The sequence below is a fragment of the Prionailurus bengalensis genome, chromosome A2 (genome assembly GCF_016509475.1).
Source record: "Prionailurus bengalensis isolate Pbe53 chromosome A2, Fcat_Pben_1.1_paternal_pri, whole genome shotgun sequence".
Classification (NCBI taxonomy): Eukaryota; Metazoa; Chordata; class Mammalia; order Carnivora; family Felidae; genus Prionailurus; species Prionailurus bengalensis.
Window position 1 is genome coordinate 161,288,609 of NC_057348.1, and position 22,250 is coordinate 161,310,858.

At 43.2% G+C, this 22,250-nt stretch overlaps 1 protein-coding gene across 4 annotated transcripts in view; it reads right to left on the minus strand.

Moving 5' to 3' along the window:
* EZH2 (enhancer of zeste 2 polycomb repressive complex 2 subunit) overlaps positions 1-21,838 on the minus strand; it is a 66,333-nt gene extending 44,495 nt beyond the window's left edge. The window contains exon 1 of one of the 4 annotated variants that reach the window (XM_043589817.1): positions 21,662-21,838. The gene's annotated coding sequence lies outside the window, so the exon portion shown is untranslated. Of the gene's footprint in view, positions 1-20,897; positions 21,001-21,505; positions 21,620-21,661 lie in introns of those variants that run through there. The other 3 variants (XM_043589821.1, XM_043589818.1, XM_043589819.1) reach the window with 3 other exon arrangements.
* Positions 21,839-22,250: the final 412 nt, after the last annotated feature.

The following is a 22,250-nucleotide window of genomic DNA, read 5'->3' on the forward strand; positions in this document are numbered from 1 at the left end:
GTACATACGCCCAATAGAGAAGAAATAGGTAAAATTATGGTAATTCACTTACAGGAGATTATCCAAATACAAGGATCACGACCTCTGAATAACAATCTAAGAAATAAATCTAAAAATGTTTGGACTGTTTGAAAGCACAGGGATAAACAGGCTGGTCCACTAAAAAGTAATAAAATTTAAGGCACCATTTATAAGAACGTTTTATATAAAATAAACCCTCTCCCACTATCACAGCATTTACAACATATTAAAATCCTATTTTCATGTTTTTCAATCCAACACATCCCCACTGTAAGTTCTTCAGTAGCAAGAACCATTTTTATTCATTTGTAAAATCGCAGAGCCTGGCTGTGTGCCTGGCAAGTACATTTTAAAACAAACGCAAACAACAGGTCTATTAACGCATGCTGACCGTGAACTGCTCAGAGTCCAGCTGTGCCCAGGTAGGAAAAGGGCAGGACTTTCCACGCAGGGGCACGGGAACTGTGCCCCACTCCGGAGAAACCCCCAAGGAGATGAGTCTCAGAGACAATTAGGACCCTAGGGTCCAGATGTCCCACCCATCAACAGGTCCGGAGCATACGACCCGGAGCTTCTGGAATTCTTTTTACTAAGGAAGTTGACGTGGCCTTACAGATCTTTACCAAACTAAGGGTAACATCAGTACCTCACAGCTGGCCGCCAGCACCAAACACACACAGAAAAACGGAGTAGTGAGCCTCCAGATGTCAGGCGGCCCTCACCCTTCCCAGTGAGTGGCAGCCTCGGATCAGGTTTTCCAACTGTTTTCCACCACACCACAGCCCAGCAAATATTAAGCTACGGTTCCAAATATTCATACATCAGCAGAAAGAAACCTATATGAAAATGACACGGCAGGGTGCCTGGGGGGCTATGACCGTTGAGCGTCCAACTCGACTTGGGCTCAGGTCACGACCTCTCGGTTCGTGGTTTTGAGCGAGTCAGACGATGCACTCACAGCACGGAGCCTGCTTGACATTCTCTCTCTCTCTCTCTCTCTCTCTCTCTCTCTCTCTCTCTCTCCCTCTCTCTGCCCTTCCCCTGCTTGAGGGCCCTCTTTCTCTCCCAAAATAAATAAACTTGAAACTTTAAAAAATAAAATGACACGGCACTAAATGGATGAGGATTTGCGAATACATACAATTTATGAATTTCTCACAGATCTGTTTAGTCCCATAGGTGAAATGGTACTATATGACTTTTATCCAGAATATGAATAGCTTCTCTCATTCAAAACAGAGAGTACAGCTGTCGTCACTAAAACAGGATTCTACCTATATGCAGTAAAACCAAAACAACAGGTATTCTTTAATTCAAAAGACAGACCCGATCATGGCAGGAGACCGTCGAAACCGTAATACAATGCAGCAAAACCTTACAGAATAGCCTACCTACATATAGGTTAAATAAAATCAAGGAAAATTACATAGTCTCGAGGCTATTGTATGAATCAACCAAACCCCGATATTCGGAACACAAGCCCCGGCATCCAGCTGTCCCCCTAGAGCAGACGTGGCGCTGTTCTGCCACCCGGCATCAGCTCACTTGCTCCGGACCTTCCCAGAAGCCCACCGCTCCCGGCACACAGTCCGGACACGTGACCAGACTGGTCTGGTCACAGGGAAAATCTCAGGAGGTTCCCTCCCAAGCGGGGACAAGAATGCTCACTCCTCCACTGAGACTCAAACCTGGATGGACGCTACCAAACAACCCTGGAAGCAAACCCGCACGCTTGAAAAGAGCCTGCAAAAAATGGAGTCAGTAACGGCAAAGGAAGAGACACGCAAAGCCGCGACCTGGGCTCTCATCACCTCACTGAGCCCTGAACCAGGCGAGCTTTGCCGAACCAACTCCAGAACCTCAGTTACACGAGCCAAGAAATGCCCTCCTTTTTTGGGGGGTCGTAAACCAGTTCGGCTCGGGTTTTCCTGCCACGTGAGACAGAGGGGCCTGAGACACATTCTCGTGTGGAAGGTATGCGCACAACCCTGCCCGAATTAACAGATGTGTTCTGGTGAGCATCTCCTCGCGGTCACGGTGAGGGCATCACCAGAGGGCCCAGTTACAACAGTGGGGCTCTGCTGCCCACCTGGTAAGGAGCCTCCTCCATCCTCGGGTCTGTACAGCCCCTGCGACATGCCAGGACACATGTCTCCACCTCTCTGGGGACAGGACACACAGCCCAAAGAACCAGCGTTCCTGTCCCCCGGGTCCAACCTGCGAGGGCCCTTTACTGAAGATGGTATCCCCGCCCCTCCCTCCTTACTCAGTCAAGGACAAGGAATTTAAAAAAAGAAGTTCCCTAGGCATTTTCCGTTCCCCCAATGGCTCTCTTTAAAGGTTCTTCATTCCATGGGGCGCCTGGGTGGCGCAGTCGGTTAAGCGTCCGACTTCAGCCAGGTCACGATCTCGCGGTCCGTGAGTTCGAGCCCCGCGTCGGGCTCTGGGCTGACGGCTCAGAGCCTGGAGCCTGTTTCCGATTCTGTGTCTCCCTCTCTCTCTGCCCCTCCCCCGTTCATGCTCTGTCTCTCTCTGTCCCAAAAATAAATAAAAAAAACGTTGAAAAAAAATTTTTAAATAAAGGTTCTTCATTCCTAAGCGATTTGCTGAATCAAGGCACTAGCCATGTAGTTAGTCTTGCCCGGTTCTGTTTCTACTTGTCTTAAGAAAACTAAATAATAAACTACATGTACTACTTATCCTCCCTAACTAAATTAATAGCACTAACTCGACTCTTTACAGACTACCAGACTCAATAATGTCAAATCCAAACCTAACAAAATTTAAATATGACGACGACAATATTCTTGATGTCCTTCCCTAACTAGAATGTCTTTTTACTTGAGTAAGAATGCCATAAAATTGCCCATTTTGAAAAACTGCCAGTCTTCAATAGTGCTTTTATGTTTAAAATGCTTTGAGGGCGGCTGTCTCATTTAACAATTTCATTTATTTTATTTTTTTCCAAGTTAAACTCTCAGCCAACGTTGAGGCTTGAACTCACGACCCCAAGATCAAGAGCCGGCCAGGCGGCCCAATTTCATTTATTTTTCTAAGTTAAAAATCCACTGTTTTAATAAACTCAAATATAAGTTAACAGTAATTAAGATTTGCAGGTAAGAAGGAGACAGATACAAAGAGAATTTAGAGCGACATGTCGATGTTACTCTTGGTAAGACAAAAATTAATTGCCCAAGAAGTAGATCTCCTGCCTGAGGGGAAATAAAGACTGTGTGTCCTATGAAAGGAAGGGAAGACGGTGAGCGAGGAACCCGGAGCCAAACCAGTCAAGACTCCGTCTCAGGCCACACCCCCCCCCCCCCCCCCCCCCCCCCCCCCCCCCCCCCCCCCCCCCCCCCCCCCCCCCCCCCCCCCCCCCCCCCCCCGGAATGTTAGGTCCGCAAGGACCCAGGCTGGGTTACGGTCCTGCTCAGCCAAAGCTGGAACTTGAGTAGCAAACTAAATCACAATGGGATTAGAGTAACCGAATTAACAAAACAAGTATCCATGAGTCCATGACAGAAATAAGTGGTTAATAAATTAATGGGGGGGGGGGGGGGACGACAAATCTCCCTTACAAGGAATCCAAATAATAATAATTCTGTAACAGGAGAGGGAGAGCTCAGGTCCCTTCTCCGTGAGCACGGGCTGGACTCAGTAACTGGCTGCCACAGGAGAGTATGGCTCGGGAAACAGTAAGGTCACAGCACAGAAGCCCAGAAGGCACCACCCTCAAGTGATTATGGTTAAAAGATCAGGGATGAACCACGCGGTCGTCACACACAATGTAACGCGATGTGATGAGAAGGGATGTCACTTCTGTGGTATCCTTCCCCCAAACCTCACAGCCCATAGCCTCAGTCTAGAGCAGGAGAAAAAACAAAAATCAGACAAACCCAAACCAAAGGACATTTCTGCAAAATACTTGACCAGTATTCCTCAAAACTATCAAGAGGACTTGAAAGCAAGGAGAGTCTGAGGAACCGTCACAGATGTGCGGGCCTAAGATCATTCAGTGTGGTATGGTCTCTGGCCTGGATCCTGGGACAGAAAAAAAACAAACATCAGTGGAAAAACTGGTAAAATCCAAATAAAGTCTCTAGTTTAATTAACGGTATCATACTGATGTTGCTTTCTACATCTTGACAAATGTACCAGGGTTACCGAAATCTAGTTATTCCAAAATAAAGTTTTTAAAACACACACACACACACACACACACACACACACAAAGAAAAGAGAGAATTAAGTTCTACAACAACCAAATATAAAGACATTCACTTTTAAAATGACATCGACTTGGACGCCTGGGTGGCTCAGTCGGTTAAGCATCCGACTTCAGCTCAGGTCATGATCTCACAGTCCATGAGTTCAAGTCCCGCGTCAGGCTCTGTGCTGTGCTGACAGCTCAGAGCCTGGAGCCTGCTTTGGATTCTGTGTCTCCCTCTCTCTCTGCCCCTCCCCTGCTCATGCTCTGTCTCCCTCCATCTCAAAAATAAATAAAAACATTTTTTAAAAAATTTTTTAATGACATCAACTTTTGGGTAGCCTGTAGGCTCAGCTGGTGGAACATGTGACTGTCGATCTCAGAATTATATATTTGAGCCCCACGTAGGGTGGGGTATAGAGATTACTTAATAACAAAACCTTAAACACACAAACAAAATGACATCCACTTTTTAAAATGCTAAACAGGGACATCAGGGTAGCTCAAGTCATGATTTCACAATCATAAGATTGAGCCCCACGAGGGAGGGGTCTGCGCTGGGCATGGTGTGGAGCCTGCTTGGGATTCTCTCTGCCCCTCCCCTGTGCAAGTGCACAGCCTCTCTCAAAAAAAATAAATAAAATGATAAACAGAACAAAAATACATTAAAAAGTATTAAAATCCGATGTAAAATGTTAAATAGGAAAAACAACAAAAAAAATGATTAGAACTAATTTGAAAACAAAGTTAAAAAGCACAGGCAGTAATTAAGGGCAACCGGTACTTTTATGAACCTTAACTTCAAACAAAATTGAGGGGAAGATTCCCACATATAATTGTACTATTTTAAAACTGAGATAACCTTGTATTTGAACAATTTAAAAGGAAGAAAAAAAAAAACTCCATAAAAGCTTTAAGATGATGTCTACTTAAAAAGATAATGCACATTTAGGCTGCACTAATAGAACTACAGAATCTGAACCAAGGAAAGTAATTGTGCTCTGATACACATGCACTGATCAGACGAACCAAAAAGCTTCTATACAATTCAAGTCCAGTTTAGGTGTGCTTAAGACAGCCAGAAAAACAGATCTTTGCCCCAGCTGCGAAGACAGCATTAAGCACATTACACAGAAAAGAGCATTTGAGTTTAGAATTTGAACAGAGAGAAGTGTTAATATACATTCACTCATTCAACACACACTTAGTGAACATCTAACACATACCAGGTACTATTACAGAAACTGAAGAATTAGCAGTAAACAAAACAGACAAAAATCTGCAACCCCATGAACTTAAAATCTACTTGGATGGAAATGATCAAAAACAAAGTGAAATGTTTAGTATGTAAGATAGTGTTAAGTGCTATGAAAGCGCCCAAACCAAAGACAGGGGTGGTCAGCTGACAAAAAAAGGAACCTGGGCTGAAACACTTAAGGTAAATTTCCCAGTAGAGATTCCCAAATAATTGGATTAAGTATCTATCCGATGTAGATTTCAGTACTCTACAATTCTCCAGTGATCAACACAGCCTGATGGGCTTTTCCACTGACATTAAAGATGGCATTCAAGGATTGCCAGTGCCACTGTTCAGGTTAACTACTAGGTCTGATTATCCCGAACAAATAAAAAGTTAACACACCATTTTATAAAATATATTTATGCAAATATCCATTATCTGTGTTAGCGTTATATCAAGCCAAATTAAAGAAACAGATTTGTAAAACTGGTCCTGAGGCTACAGCATTCTGTTACAAGCTCTAATGTTGGCTATTCAGTTTTAACCAAACAGTATCATTAAATACGTGCTCATCTGACCGTATTTAATTTCTAACTCTGCTTTGGTTTTACCGTAAGAAGTTTTTATCTGTAACATCTCCAGGGAATATATAAACAAAATTAAAGTCAAGTCAACTCTCAGATTGCATTTAACACTCGAGTTCCAAGAACATATTAGGAAAATCCGGGGCACTGAAGTAATTCAGGAATAGAGCACTATGTGCTCTGACTGGGTTAACGGCAATGTAAATGCAGAAAAAAGATACCAAGAGACATTCTAAAATTAAAAATCAGATGTACTTACAGGAGAAGGAAAAAGGACAGATCAAAAGAGGTTAAGGCCTTAAGTGAGCCATCTAGATGACAAAGAATTTGGCACTTATGATGCAGATTGAGACGTTAATTACTCACAGGGTTGTCCCCAGCAGAGAGAATGATGGACTCTTCACAGGAAGGTTCACAGGAAACATACACACCTTTCTTCTCAAGCATCTGGTCTCAGGACCCCTTTAGTTCATCTGGGCTCCCTCTAACTGCAGGTATCCAGCATCTTAGAAATTACAACCTGAGGGGCGCCTGGGTGGCTCACTGGTTAAGCACCTGATTTCAGCTCAGGTGATGATCTCACGGTTTGTGAGTTCGAGCCCCCTGTCAGGCTCTGTGCTGACAGCCCAGAGCCTAGAGCCTGCTTCGGATTCTGCGTCTCCCTCTCTCTCTGTCCCTCCCCTGTTCACACTCTGTCTTGCTCTCTCTCAAAAATAAATAAAAACATTAAAGAAAGAGAGAAAGAAATTACAACCTGAGAAATTTTTAAGCCACCAACTCATTTGGGGCACATGGGTGGCTCAGCAGGCTGAGCATCTGACTTCAGCTCAGGTCATGATCTCACAGTCCATGGTTTCAAGCCCACATCGGGCTCCATGCTGACAGTGCAGGGGCTGCTTGGGATTCTTTCTCTCCCCCTCTCTCCACCCCTCCCTCATTCACGCCCTCTCTCAAAATAAATAACTTTAAAAAAATCAACTCATTTAAAAATAATAGCAAGGTTATTACATGTTAATTGAAATAACACCTTTTAATTAAAAAACTATTTTCTGTTAAAAAAAAAAAAGTCAGCAAGTGTATGGTTCTACATTTTTGCCAATTTTTAAAATATCTGTCTTAAAAGAAGACAGCTGGATCTTATCTGCTTCTGCATCCAATCTGTTACAATGCTGTTTTGAAGAATATGAAGAAAATCCATTTCCAAACAGGTATTTAGCTAGAAAATGGAAGTGTCTGAACAGCCTTGAGGTCATTGTGGATCTCATTACACTTAAATTGTCCTATGAAAAAAGTAGCTAGTTGAGTTTCAACCTCCTAAGTACTTGTCCTCAAGACCACACTATTCTTCCATAAGCAGTGGTAGTTCCTTAACATCATCCCCCATCTGAGAAATATTGGTCCACAGGGTCATGCAGATTTTCCAGGAATTGACCTATTTCCAAAAATCGTATTTGGTAAAGCCACTGAGCTCATCAAAAAAGTCTTTTTATTAAGTATTTACTGGGAAGCTGTCAAGCTCAGTGACAGATACACATTTTCCGAAAATTCTAATTTTTGCTTGAAAGGTCGAACATTATCATCGGCGACAAATACAGTTGTTGTTCTCCTTGAAGGACAGGCTCCCCTCCCTGAAAAATGTTTGCCAAATACCTGTCTGAATAATCTTAGTCTGTCTGTCAACCCCTCTTTTAAGTAAAAATGTTCTCCATGAAAAAAGCGGCCAATGCAGCCTGCAACTCGATCACGTCAGCGCCGTCCTCGTCCTGGAGGCCAGACCCGGCATACTTTGGTCCACAGCACTTTACACGTTCCCATCCTGTGCAGCAGTATATTTAAAACATGCACACTCAGGATCAGAGTTAATAAAATCAGCGACTTGACATTCTCTATAACTGTTTTTTTGGTGTTTTGTTTTGTTTTGTTTAGCTCTAAGGTGCCCGTGGTTTTTACCCACTATTGCTTCTCCACCACAGGTGCGTATGTCAACACAAGGAAGGAAGGAAGAAAGGACGGAAGGAAAAGAAAGAGGCAAATGACGTTTTAGTATTTTACAAAGATGACTTCACAGACCCTCTGAGGTCCACAGACCGTGCTTTGAGAACAGCCACCGTAAGTACATCCAGACACCGTATGAATCAGAACCCTAACAATCCCTTCCTTTCCATTTGCCTCGCAAAGCACCTAGAATGGACAATATATTCCAATTACATACTTCTAAAAGACACACTTACAAGAACGAAGGCCTAGAAATCACCATTCTTGCAACTAAAAACAAAAATCCACGTGACGAATATTTAATGAGGGATACTTTGCCCTGCCAAACTATGGAACCTAAACGGTAAGATTTGGCATTCGTCTGTGCCAAATTAAGAGACTAAGGTCTAACAAAATGCATTTTAAAGAAATTGCTTATTTTCAAACTTGAGAGGCCTATGTCTAGCAAGATGCATTATAAAGAAATTGCTTATTTTCACCCATCTGTCTGTCCTACCCTTCACCACTGTAAGAAAGCATCATCAATGGTCACGGTCACTCTTCTGACCCTCCAGCTACCTAAAACCACCTCACCCTACCAACCAATGCCCCACATACTCACACTTCACCCTGCTCCCATAAAAGAAAGATAAAATAAAAATCTTGTTCCAGGGACCTTTTCAATTCCTAGGATGCCTCTACTTGTATTTAAAAAGGAGAAAAATGACAAAAATATGCAAGCTCACTACTGCTGGACACAAGCATTCCACCCAAACGACACGCAAAACACTAGCAGAAGAAACTTCCACAACTTCTGTTTGAAGGACCTGGGAAAGCCAGAAATGAGAGCTATTATCAACCAGAATTTATGGAGCATTCTGAAAATCTAAACACCGTGTTGCAACAGGCATCTTGGTGCCTAAACTTTAGCGGACCACTCGGACATGCAACTACAGATAAGCAAGTATCATGAACAGCATTTGTGTTCAAGTGTTGAGGAAACAGATGAGCCAGTGGCTACGGAGAGAGAGAAATAAGGGCAAAAACACGTATCTCATTTGTAGCCCTGGTTTAAGTAATACTAAAAACGCGCAGTACTGTCAAAAGGCTCAGAAAAATTACGGTAACGTGGCATCTTGGCTGAATAGAAAACACTGACTTGATTGTTACAGCGAATGTGAGTAGACCCTAAACTAATGCATTTTCCACAAAAATAAGATCACTCTCGGGGCGCCTGGGTGGCGCAGTCGGTTAAGCATCCGACTTCAGCCAGGTCACGATCTCGCGGTCCGTGAGTTCGAGCCCCGCGTCGGGCTCTGGGCTGATGGCTCAGAGCCTGGAGCCTGTTTCCGATTCTGTGTCTCCCTCTCTCTCTGCCCCTCGCCCGTTCATGCTCTGTCTCTCTCTGTCCCAAAAATAAATAAACGTTGAAAAAAAAAATTAAAAAAAAAAATGAAAAGGCTATCAGTTTACAAAGACAAGTCTTAGAAAAGAAACGGCCATCTAAATTTAAACCAACTGGAGGGGGTGCCTGGCTGGCTCAGTCAGCGGAGCATTCAACTCTTGATCTCTGGGTCATGAGTTCGAGCCCCATGCTGAATGTAGAGATTACTTAACAAAAAAAAGTTCCATAAATTTAAACCAATTAGAGAACTGAACTATCATAAATATTGTAAAGAAGCTGCTTCAACTTTATAAAACAGATTAAAGTGACACTCAGAAATTAAAGTTTTCTTTGGGGCACCCAGCTGGCTCAGTTAGTGGAGCGTGCAACTCTTTCTTGATCTCGGGGTTGTGAGTTTCAGCCCCATCTTGGGTGTAGAGATTACTTAAAAACATCATCTTAATAATTCTGAATTGAAAAAAAAAAAAAAAAAAAGGACTGGGGAGTTCAAACTACTAAGCCCAAACCGTGTGCAGAACCTCTCAGAATTTCCAGGCATCCTGCAAGCCAAGTGACCATTATCTGGCAGTTTCGGCACCTGCACGTACACAAGGGGATAAAATGTCTGCGAGTGCCGTCGCTTTCATCTATGGACACCCACAGAAGTCTTCACTGAGTGAGACCCTTCAGAAACTCCTCTGGCTCATCTCGGCCCTAACGTTCATTTTCCTGCTAAGAATGATAGTAGTTTCGGGACAAGATGGAAGTCAAGGAGGTAGGTAGGGGTAGTTAGGAGCTACAAACATTTTCATGGCTTTCCTACACTTAAGGTTTCTCACGAATAGAACTATACTGCTGAGGTTCTACTAGGTAACCTTACAGCATCATTTACAACGAATGATATTTTTCAGTATCTGTTTCACCAAACATATATGTTATCTATCTAATTTATGAGTATAACATCACTTATCACTAATATTTAATGCCCTGGGGGAAAAAAAAATCTCTTTTTCAGCCTCCAAATATCTATGGAAATGCTATAAGGAATTCATCAACTGCAGGGAAACCCATCATATAATCCGTGGAGTTACCGCCCTGGAATTTCCACAGTGACACAAAGGTTTTTAAGCAGGAAAAAAGACTTCCATCCCAGCACTTCCATGTGGCAGAGGAGAAAGAGAAGGCTAGGACGAGCACCCACCATCTAGGCCTCTGACTCTGGGGCCAGGAAACACAGCACTTTGGGAGTCCAGAGTTAAATACTGGTATTTTCACTAGCACAGAAGGTCTCTTTACACAGGGTAAGGAGGCGAACGTCTCACCCTTTATCTGAATAGTCCTAACGGGTGAAGACTGAGGCAACCAACAGTAGGAAGAAATTTCCTTTCCAGAAAATGTGTATGGTACAGCCGGTATTTGGTTGCATGCTGTTAGCAGCTAACAAATGACACCAGACAAATGGTGAAGAAAACTATTTCATTTCTTTAAATACAAGAGTAAATTCTGTAAGAAAAACTGGAAAATAGTAACTTTGAACTTGCCAATGCAGTTCTGTGTGGACAGAAACGATTTTCATTACACACAATACTCTCCGAATGGCACTGCACTTTGGATACTTCTGGTCACCAAACGTGTGGCGACACCAACTGGCCGTCCTACAATTTAACTCAATGCTGCCGCGAGCTACCTGGAGAGATTTGTCCCACCCTACTTCAGATGCCGACCGCAAGTCCAGATTGTCACCTGAGCTCCTACCAACTAGCTACAGACTGTAGGCTCCCGTGATCCCCTTCTTGGTTTCAATTCATTTGCTAGGGCAGCTCACTGAACGCAGGCTAACAGTTTCTTTACTAGGTTACCAGTTTGTTATAAAAGGATGTAACTCAGGAAGAGCCAGATAGAAGAGATGCACAGGGTGAGGCACGTGGAAAGGGGGCGGGCTTCCATTGTGTTGGGGGGGGGGGGGGGCGGCAGCAATCTCCCAGCAGCTCCTTGTGGGCACCAACCCATCCCTTCTGGGTTTCTCCAGAGGCTTCCTTAGGTTAGCATGACTGAACTCCGTATCTCCAGCCCCACTCCCTCCCCAGAGGCAGGGGACAGGGAGGGTCTGCAAGTTCCAACCCTTCTAATCCCAATATTAGTTCCCCCAGGAACTGGCCCCATCCATAGGTGCTTTCCCAAGTCACTTCATTTGCACAAACTCAGGTAAGGTTCAAAGGGGTTTGTTGGGAGTATCAAGACACCTTCATCACTTACGAAATTCCAAGGGTTTTAGGTGCTCAGTGCTAGATACAGGATAAACTGATTACAAATCACAATATACCAATCTGATTGTTTACAAAGTTAGTTTAGTCAGATACATAACAGTCCTAAAAAAGCTTTTAGGTGCTCTTATTCCTATAATGCAGAGACAAAAAAGAGGAAAAAACGGGCTTATAATCACCATTAGAGATTTTATGAATGAATTAATAAAAAGAATGAGAGAAATGCCTATCATGTAACAACTCAGTTAAATGCCAGCCAAGAGGAAGCACAATCACCTGCGACAGGGATGTGACCTCTGGCCCAATGCTTCTCAAACCCCCCAGAGAAACGGCTCTAAATTGGTAAAAAGAAACCAACCACCTTGAGTCCTACAAAGGACCCAGAGGCAGCAAAAGCTAAGGGACTTTGGTCCTCCTAGCTGCGTGAGCCTATACAAGTTACTTACCCTCACACCAAGGTCCCACTTCTTTACCTCCGAAACCGACTTCCTCTTTGAAGGCACATGGAAGTCCTCAATAATCACAACTTGTTCAGTTACTTGTCCGTCTCCTTTTTGCAATGAAGATCAAGTCCACAAAAGCTCTTTGCTAAGGAGACACAACTGGTTTAATGGCAGAGCCTAGACTAAAGCCGAAGTTCTTTGCACAAAATCTAGCTGCCAATGGAAGCTGCCCTTTAAAAATACCTTCTTCACAGAACTTGAGCTCTGTGTTACAGGCAGATATTCTCCAAAGGCCAAATTGCTTACAGGCCAAAGCGGGACAGCAACTCCTCATTTCCTTCCCAGCCTGTTCAAGCAACGTTTCTGCCATTTATAAGTCTTCTTGATTTCTGTAGAAGGACATTTCCCAACCTTTTCTGACTCGTCAACATTTTGCATAGGAACATATCCCATAGTACCCACTGGGACTGTTTTAAACAGTTTTGCTATTTTTGCTTGTACTATTAAATAATTTGAATATGGAAACAATTTACATCAAAAGTTTATAAATAAGGATACTCACTGCAGCTTCTTTCCACCTAGTAAGAGGACAGATCAGTACAGTGGCAAAAAAAATTCTAAAGTTTATCACACTAAAATCTTTAAAATATTCAAAGGACAGATATTTCATTTAGCAAATATATAGTGCTTATTTTAAAATAATTAAAAATGCACGATTTTCAACAAAATTTAAAAGGAAAATGTTTGGTTTAGAGACCCCATGTTTATGAGGCACAAGGTAGATTCTCACTGAACAGTTGTTCGTTCTATTATTTGTAGGCACATGGCAGGCATTCGTGTATCTACAAATAAAATACGGTGGACATTTCACTATTAAGTTATGGCATCAAAAACGTACAAAAGCTGCTTTAATGACTGAAACTCTTTAACTGTTTAAAGAAAATCATCTTGGGGCGCCTGGGTGGCGCAGTCGGTTAAGCATCCGACTTCAGCCAGGTCACGATCTCGCGGTCCGTGAGTTCGAGCCCCGCATCAGGCTCTGGGCTGATGGCTCGGAGCCTGGAGCCTGTTTCCGATTCTGTGTCTCCCTCTCTCTCTGCCCCTCCCCCGTTCATGCTCTGTCTCTCTCTGTCCCAAAAATAAATAAAAACGTGGAAAAAAAAGAAAAAAAAATTTTTTTTTTTTAAAAATAAAGAAAATCATCTTGGGGTGCCTGGGTGGCTCAGTCGGTTGGGTGTCTGACTTCGGCTCAGGTCATGATCTCGCAGTCCGTGAGTTCGAGCCCTGCGTCGGGCTCTGTGCTGACCGCTCAGAGCCTGGAGCCTGTTTCAGATTCTGTGTCTCCCTCTCTCTCTGACCCTCTCCCGTTCATGCTCTGTCTCTCTCTGTCTCAAAGATAAATAAACGTTAAAAAAAATTTTTTTTTAATAAATAAATATTAAAGAAAATCATCTTATTTTCTTAAATTTGGGGGTTTACTTACAAAGCACTTCTCAGTCTTTAGTACCAAAAACAAAGGCACTATAGATAAAATAGCCATGATGTTTTGTCTTTTTGACACATTTTTAAAACTCACTAGACATCTTGATGTATGAATTTAGCTCACATGAATGCAACTGAGGGATAAAAATCATCCTGAGATAAATTTGCAGAATTACTATCTGACACTCCTCACTTGCTTCCAGTTTCTCAACCTTTTTGCCCTTAATCAATGGTATATTAAAGATATAAATTAAAATCTTATAATAATACCTGACAATAAGTAACAAAGTTCACTGAGTGATACATAATATAGCCATGTGAAACTCACTTGATAGAATCTAGAAGGCTCTGCTTTAGGGGCAGGGGTGCTATTTAAATTACTTAGTTACTTCTAAAGAAGCGATCTACCAAGTTTTCATGGCTGCGATCGTAAATCCATTTCACAAAAACTTTATTTCTATCCACTATGTACAAAACCCTTTTCTACCTGCACCACGTAGATGAGTAAAATAATGTTTAAAATGAAGGAGAGAGGGAAACACAAGAGATGTACTGTGGCATTGCTTTCTACGCAGGAGATAAACTATCTGGTTTGGTTGGGAAAGTTTAAGGGTGTTTTGAGCCAAACAAACTAAACAGTATCTTGAGATGCTAAAATGGCAGGGAAGGCATTCCAGAAAGAAGACAGAGCACAGACTTTCCACAGGAAACTTCCTGGAGACTAGTAAAAAGACCAATCGAGTGCAACAGAGGAAGGGGATAAGAAAGCTATCAGAGAGGAGACCAGTTAAGATACAAGAGTTCAGGCTGCTCTGCAGACTGCCTAGCTTCAGGAGTGTCTTACAGGAACTGACACCCAGGGAAAGACTGAGTTGGGCAAGGGCATGGTAACTGGCAGAGGTCTAGGACGCCCGACTGAAGCCCAGAGGCTTGCGTCCCCCATGCCCTTTACTAAATAAGGAGGGGGAGGAGTAATGGATTACTTGTATGATGAAGAAAAACTGAAAATTGTGAGGGTAATCCAGCTGTTGAGCAAAAGAAAGAACGGATACTCTGCAGAGATAAAACAAGCAGATGCAGAACTCAAGTATATTTGCTCTTAAAAACCATCTGTGTATATAACAAAAAATTTACTTAACTGTCAAAATAGGTAGACCAAGCTTGCAGTCTTACACTTTTGCACACCAGATTCTAAGATGAGGATTACTTTTGATTGACTCTTAATATTCTCTTTATCCTTTAATTCTAATAACTGAAAACGTCTGAATTACCCAAAATTGAAAATTTAAAGAACTACTAAATATTATTACTTTCGAAAACAGCTCAATTTAAAAGTTCCCAAAAAACTTAATAAAAATTCCAAATTAAAAAACTAAAAATTAAAATCCCCCATGCCACACACCTACTATCATTCACATAAATAATATCCTTTTCATTTTCAGGTCTCTGCAAACACATAACAGTTTGTTACAGTAAGAACTAAATGACTTGTGGAATAAGAATAAATTCATTTTCACATAATTTAACTGAATTTAAACAATTATGCCTCCAGCATTAACAATTCTTAACTTGACCTATACATTGTCAGTAACACACAAAAACCAAAGCAAAAAATTTAGTAAACATTTGCAATATACACATGACACAGAATGTGTACCAAGAATATAAAGACCTCTCAACAACTCATTTAGACAAAAAACCGCAGTTTAAATGGGTAAAAGTCTTGACCAAAAAAAGGTACACGAATGGCCAATGAGGCAGATGAAAAGATACTCAACATCACTGATCACCTGGGAAATCTGAATTAAAACCACAATGAGACACTTAACACTTTTTAGGGGCCAAGTGCACTCAGACCCACGGAGCTGGAACTGGAACCAGAACCCTTTGCGTAAAATGGCACAAACACGTGGGAAAAGAGTCTGGCAGTTTCTTCCAAAGTTAAACCAGTATTTACCGTATGACCCAGCAATCCAACTATGAGGTATTTACCCAAGAGAATTTAAAAGATATGCCCGCGAATATGACAAATGGTCATAACCGCTGAATTAATAGCCAAAAAAACTGGAAACAGCCCATGTGTCCACCAACACGTAAATGAATTAAAAAAACAGTACAGTCACACAATGGACTACTACTCAAATGAAGAAGAAACCGCTGCAACAGGCAACAACATAGATAAATCTGAAAAACATGCAGGATTAAAAAAGCCAGTCACAGAAGAGAATACACTGCGTCACTCCGTTTTTAGGACACTCTTGAACGAGAAAAATGGGATCAGCAGCAAAAGAGGGAAATGACTGTATAAAGACCATAAAAGAACTCTGAAGACACCAGCGTCACCCCTTGACAGAGGTGGTGGTGACACACATGTATACATTTGTCAAAACTCTGCAGCCCGTAGTCTTCAAATGTGTTCATCTTACTGTACATAAGTTATACTTCAATGAAGCTGGTTTTTCAAACTAAAAAACTGGTACCTTTCTAGAAAGCAACTTGACAAGGTCTACTAAAACTTGAACTGTGCGTAATCTTGAAACAGCAATTCTCCTTGTAGAAAGTGGTCTCACAAATGATCAAAGATAGAGAAAGATGTTCTCTTCTTGAGGAGAGAACACAGTGTCCATCACAACTGGTTTACTGTGTGATGACACATTCATAAACTGGAATACGATGTATTCTACTTAACAAAACGGCCTAATAGCTCAGTGTTGGAAACGGCACACTTTTTCTATCAAGGGCCACATCGGAAGTATTTTAGGCTTAGCAGGCTACGTGCAGTCTCCTTGCGAATTCTTTTTTGGGAGTCTTGTTGTTGTTTTACGACTCTAAGAAATACTAAAATCATTGGCAGTTCATTGGCCCTACCAAAAAAAATAAATAACAGACAAAACCCAGGCTGGACGCGAGAGATCATAACTCTGAAAACAAAGTGTGCAAATCCAAACCCTTAGGCTACGGCTACCTGTCACCCGCCCTCTGCACTTCTCATTATTGCGGTATCTACATAAAATATATAAAGTAAACAGAAGCACTGAGCACAGTGCCAAGGACACAGTGAGCACTAAAGAAATATTCGTTATTTTTTAATAAGAACAGGTCTCTATTGACCTAAAAAAACTGTTCTCAGACAAAAGAACTTGATCCCATTCTTGTAAAATTTATGTATAAATGCATATTCATATGAATACATTGAAAAGTTGGGGAAACTGTTACGGGTAGGGACTAGAATTGGAAGGATCGAGAAAGCTTTCACTTTGTAGTCTAAATTGTTTCAGTATTTTAAACTGAACACCTATTACTGAATCAATAGACATTTCTAACATAAAACATATGTAGCACCATATTCTTTACTTATAGGTCCTTAGCGCATATTTCAACTTCCTAAGTGTTTAGTTCCATTCATGAGAAAGTATATTAATTCTCAAAATCAATACTGGCACAATAACTAAAAATCAACCATTTAACAACTTGTGCCCAAACAAAGTGACTCCACAGACCACACTTAAAACTCAACTGTACTCCTCCCTAGAGCAAACGCCATTAAAGCTCTGGCTGAGAAAGAAATCTGCAAAGACATCTTTTAGTTTGTCTAGGGCATCAGACTGTACCTCCCAGACAACTACAAATTACCTACTTTTAAATATACCTTTCTGATGGAGTCAAATAAACTCTCTTCTTGGGACCAACAAGTCTTTAATCATCCAGGAGATCAGCAGATAATATGGAGTAGACGATATGGAGTCCAACAATTTAAACTGGGATCCTGACTACAAATCCCTAGCTGGATGATCCTGGACACATTCTTAAGCCCTTTAGACCAAAGTTTCCTTAACTGGTAAAGGTTTGCAGAGTGCAATGCTATCACCATTGTTTAGTTTTTTCCCATTGTAAAAATACACAAAATTTAACGTTTTAACGATTTTTAAGTGTATAATTCAGCGGCATTAAGCACATTCAAAATGCTGCTTAACTATCACCACCATCCACGTCCAGAATTTTTGCATCATCCCAAACAGGAACTCTCTGTACCCATTAAACACTAATTCCCCAACTCCCCTCTGCTCTCGGCCCCTGGAAACATCTATTCTCCTTTCTCTCTGTGAGTTTGCCAATTCTCAGTATCTCCCATGGCCGGAATCACACAATTTTTCTCCTTTTGTGTCTGGCTTATTACCCTCATGTTTTCAAGGTTCATCAACGCTACTGTATCATGTGTCAGGCAGGATGTCACTCTTTTAACGGCTGAGTACTACTCCATTGTATGCGTATACCTCCATTTGTTTATCCATTCAGGTTGATGGATGCGGGGTGGTTTTAACAATAATTAAAAATAAAGCATCTCACGTAAATGTTACCACAATAGGAAACAAAACCAGCCAATGAATAAAGCATCTGGCAAACAGCAGGTGTTTTAATGTCTTTTTTCATCTTTGTTTTTGTCATATCTTTGTACTAAGTAGTATAGTGGCAAGATACGGGACCATCTTAGAAACTTATCAGCTACGCCTTTTGATAGGATAAATATAGATTAGCAAATCCAATCATTTTAAAAGAATGAAGAGGCTACACCAGTAAATAATCTGTAATTACACTGGCACTACTTCCTTCAGCTTTAGCTCCAAAACCCACCTCGAAGTATTTCAATAAAGAACTCATCAATTTAACTAGACACCTTTCAATTAAAAGATTTACTACTGTCTCCAACACTTTCCCCTCCTTTTATTTCTGTACAAGGACCATCAATACTGACATCAAATCAAATTAAGCAGATAGTATATGCAAGGTACCCAGACATTCATCAAGTTTCTCTCTAGCTGCCTGAAATACCAAATCTGAATACCAATGGAATACCTAAAGGATATACAATTTTCAATGTCTTCGAGTATTGTAACTAGGAGAAACCTTGGAACTTATCCACCTTGACAATTATTTTTCTTTATAATCACTGCTTCTCAAAGAGGGACAAAAACACCTCCCAAAGTTCACAACGGAAGGATTAACATACCCTATGTGCTTTGCAAAAAGTTCCTTTGTCAAATTATTTTCATATTTTGAAATGAAAATGATAGTTTGCTATTCTCTAGCAACTACTAGGTATACAAAGAAAAACAAGCCTCTGCCTCAAAGCGCTTAGAGTGCAGTGAGGGAGCCGGATGCATAAACAAGTGATTACAATACAATCTGATCCATGCTTTAATAATAAAGTATGAACAAAGCCCTGTGGAACACAAGGGTGCCTGGGAATTCAGGGAAGGCCTCTAGAAGGTAAAAGTATCCTCTCATTGTGAACCTTTCCCTGAATTTAATGAGCTGTTCCTCTCCACGGAGGCTCTACTAAAGATCTCACCTGTGTCCAGAATCCTTCACAACTCATAGAAAATGTCTTCATCGTTTGTACTGACATAAAGACTTCAAGGCAAATCCATAAATCATTTCTAATTGGCCCCAGAATACATTAAACCACTGGAGAAACTTTTGTCAGTTTTTAAAAAGCAGATCAACTGTCTTAATCACTATTTATTTAGACCAATACAGAAATTAATTCACACTCCTTGAGTATACCAGTTCAAGGGATAGAAGATATCCTAGAAAAATCTGTGACCTGGAGAAATCCGCTTAAAATTTTGAAATGGCTGATACAAAGACAATTACTTATATATACGCATGCAAGGCAAAGCTGGTATGAAAATATTAGAACTTTTTGGGGGGAACCTAAATCAACAAGTGTTGTTTTTTTAAATCAGTGCTACTTAAAACTGATTTGTATACATTCACAATTCAACCAGAAATAAATTAAAACAAAAATTTTAAGCCAGCTCCCCAAAAAGGCTTTTTAAAAAAAAACCTTGGGGCAAGTTTGAGGATAATAATTATCAATTACAGAATACACAAGGGAAAAACTAGAATTTATCCCAAAAGACCCAAATTTCTGCCAAAACCTGCGTAACGCATGTAATGACAGACAAAAACTATCAGGATTTTTTAATATACAATTATCAGCAACTAAATGCAAACATTATTTAATAATCTCAACCCTGGAAAGTCTGTTCAGTGGTGTCTAACACGGCAAAATACAGATAATAAAGACTTTTACACTGCATTTCTTTGTCTTCCATTTTTATGAAACCATAAAAAAATAGTGGGTGCACATTAGATCTTTCTCAGAACACAAATCAGAAGAGTGCCTATGTTTCTGAATTCCTTTTCTTTGAATCTATTCACTTTCCAAAAAATCAGAACCGAAGATGCAATTTTTCTAAGTGTTTCCAAGATTTTAAACATTACATAACCTAATGCACCTCCAAAAAGACAGGATTCCTTATATCCAGGACTAGAATGCTATTATCTATCCCCAACTTAGAGACTATGAAAAGAAAATCAAAATATAACTTAATTTTACTTGCAATTAAATGAAAATGCTTATCAATAAACAAGCCATGTTTGAACACCTGTTCATTTTATTCCTAAATATGATCTAATTGCTAATGCTCATAAATGAAGAGTAATGGAAAATAAACTCCAAAACCCATAAAAGCATATCCAACTGTACCAGCATGAGTTTTCCAAAGGTTTTTTTAAATGTTGTTTTAGGTAATATTAAAACGCCATAAAATTAAGGCGATCATCTTTGAAACCAAGAAAAGTAAACCTTGTAGTAAAATATTTTTAAATTCCAAAGACAAATTTTTATTTCCAAATGAATTTAAGTTTCAAAGACCCTGAGTGATAAACAAAGGAAGTTTGGCTTAACTGTGGACAGCACACATCCAATTTCTTAGGCAACAAACATTTCTGCAACCAGTCTTTTTTTCTAACTCGCCAAAGCTATTGTTCACGGAAAATAAAACCAATTAATAAGAAATTGCAAGGCGTATCATCTAAACGCGCATTTGTCATAAGCATTTTATTTTCGTCAACTATTTCTACCTTTCATCCTCATTCAACCCCTAGGGATTTGGGGAGTAATCGCTTCCTAAATGACAGTTGATTTCGTTAGCACCTGTCGCCATTCTCGGACGCATCACACAAGTTGCCCAAAACAGCTTGTAAATTTTTTTTTTTTTTTTTAAGATTTTGATTCTTTAGAAAGTGGGAACTCCCTGGGCGGGAGTTCACCAAGTTTTCCAAAATACCGTGCTTCTCAATTTCTCCCGTTTTCAAAAAGTGACCCCGTGGCACGGACTTTCTGGTGGTTGGAAGGGGGTACGCGAGGACGCGGGAACTCGACGGAAAGCCCTCCAAACGAGCCAAACCAAAACGGAGGCGAACAGCCCGACCCTTCCCGAAAACTTAACCGAAAGCCAGACAAGGCGGCGAAGGCGGCCCGGGACTGCCCGGTCCGGAGAGGTTTCAGGCGGCTCCGGGGGAAACGTCAGATGCGCGGCTCCTCCGAGTCCCGTCTCCGCACGCCGTCCCGGCCGCCGCGGCCCCGCCGAGCCTGCGCGCGCGCGGGGAGGGGGCGTGGGGCCGAGCCCGCCCACCCGCGCCCGCGGCCCGGGCTCCCCACGCCCCTCTCCCGCCTGCTGTCAGGCCCGGTGTCACTGCCCCTTCCTCGCGCCGAGCTCCCCCGAGACACAGTCCGTCCTTTGTCTGAGTGCGCACTCGGCGGCGAGGTCCCACCAACTTGTGTGTGTCCCGTCCCACCCGGGCGCTCCCGCCGCGACGCTCCACACAAAGGAGACTTGGGCTCCGGCGGCCAGCCCGCCCCGGGCACCCGAGCGCCCCCAGCCCAGCCCCGGCGCCTCGGGAGGGGCGGGCACGCGAGTGGACCCCTCCGCACGCCCCCCTCGGGCACCCGCCCCTGCTCCCGCCTCGGGTGTCCGGGGTCCGACGCTGCCCGCTCGCGGGGGCGCGCGGGCCAGCCCCGACCCCCGCGGCCCCCTGCCGAGGGGTCTCCTCTCACCCCGCCTCCAAAAGCGGCGCCCGGGAGAGCCCGCTCTGGGCGACACCCGGACGGGCAACGCGGCGGCGGGGATGTCCCGGCGCCGCCGCCGCCGCCGCCGCCCCTCGCCGGGCTCCAGCGCCCCGCCGGCCGGCCGGCCCGACAGCGGCGCGTTACCTGCGCCCCGCGCCCCAGCCCGCGCCGCTCCCGCGCGCCCCTCTCGCGCGCCGCCGCCGCCGCCGCCGCCGCCGCCGGGGCCCCACCGCCTTCTGCGTCCCAGTGGGTGTCGGACGCTCCCGGACCGAGCGCCAAACCCGGCAGCCCAATCGCCATCGCTTTTATTTGGCCCCCCCAGTCCAACCAAGCGCCGCCCCGATTGGCGGGACGCGAGGCGGGCTCCCGTCCAATCACAGGGCCCGCCGGGCTCGGAGGCGCCGAGCCAGCCCCACGCAGAGGCGCCCGCGGGACTCGGCCGGGCCGGGCGGGCGGCGCGTGCGCGCGGGCGCGGGCGGGCGCTGAGGGACGCGGCCGCCGAGTGGAAGCGCCGCGCCGTTCCTTTGTTCTTTCGTTGAACGCACCGCGCCTCTCTGGAAGGCGGCGGGCAGGCGGGCGGGGACGGGGGGGCCTCCGGAGCCTGGAGCTCGGAGCCTGGGCGGGGGTGGGGCGGCGAGGGTGGGGTGGCGGGAACCGGCCGGAGGGCGGGACGGCGCGCTGGCGGCGCTTGGCGGGAACCGCCGCCTCGGAGTTCCCGGGCCGGAGAGGCGGG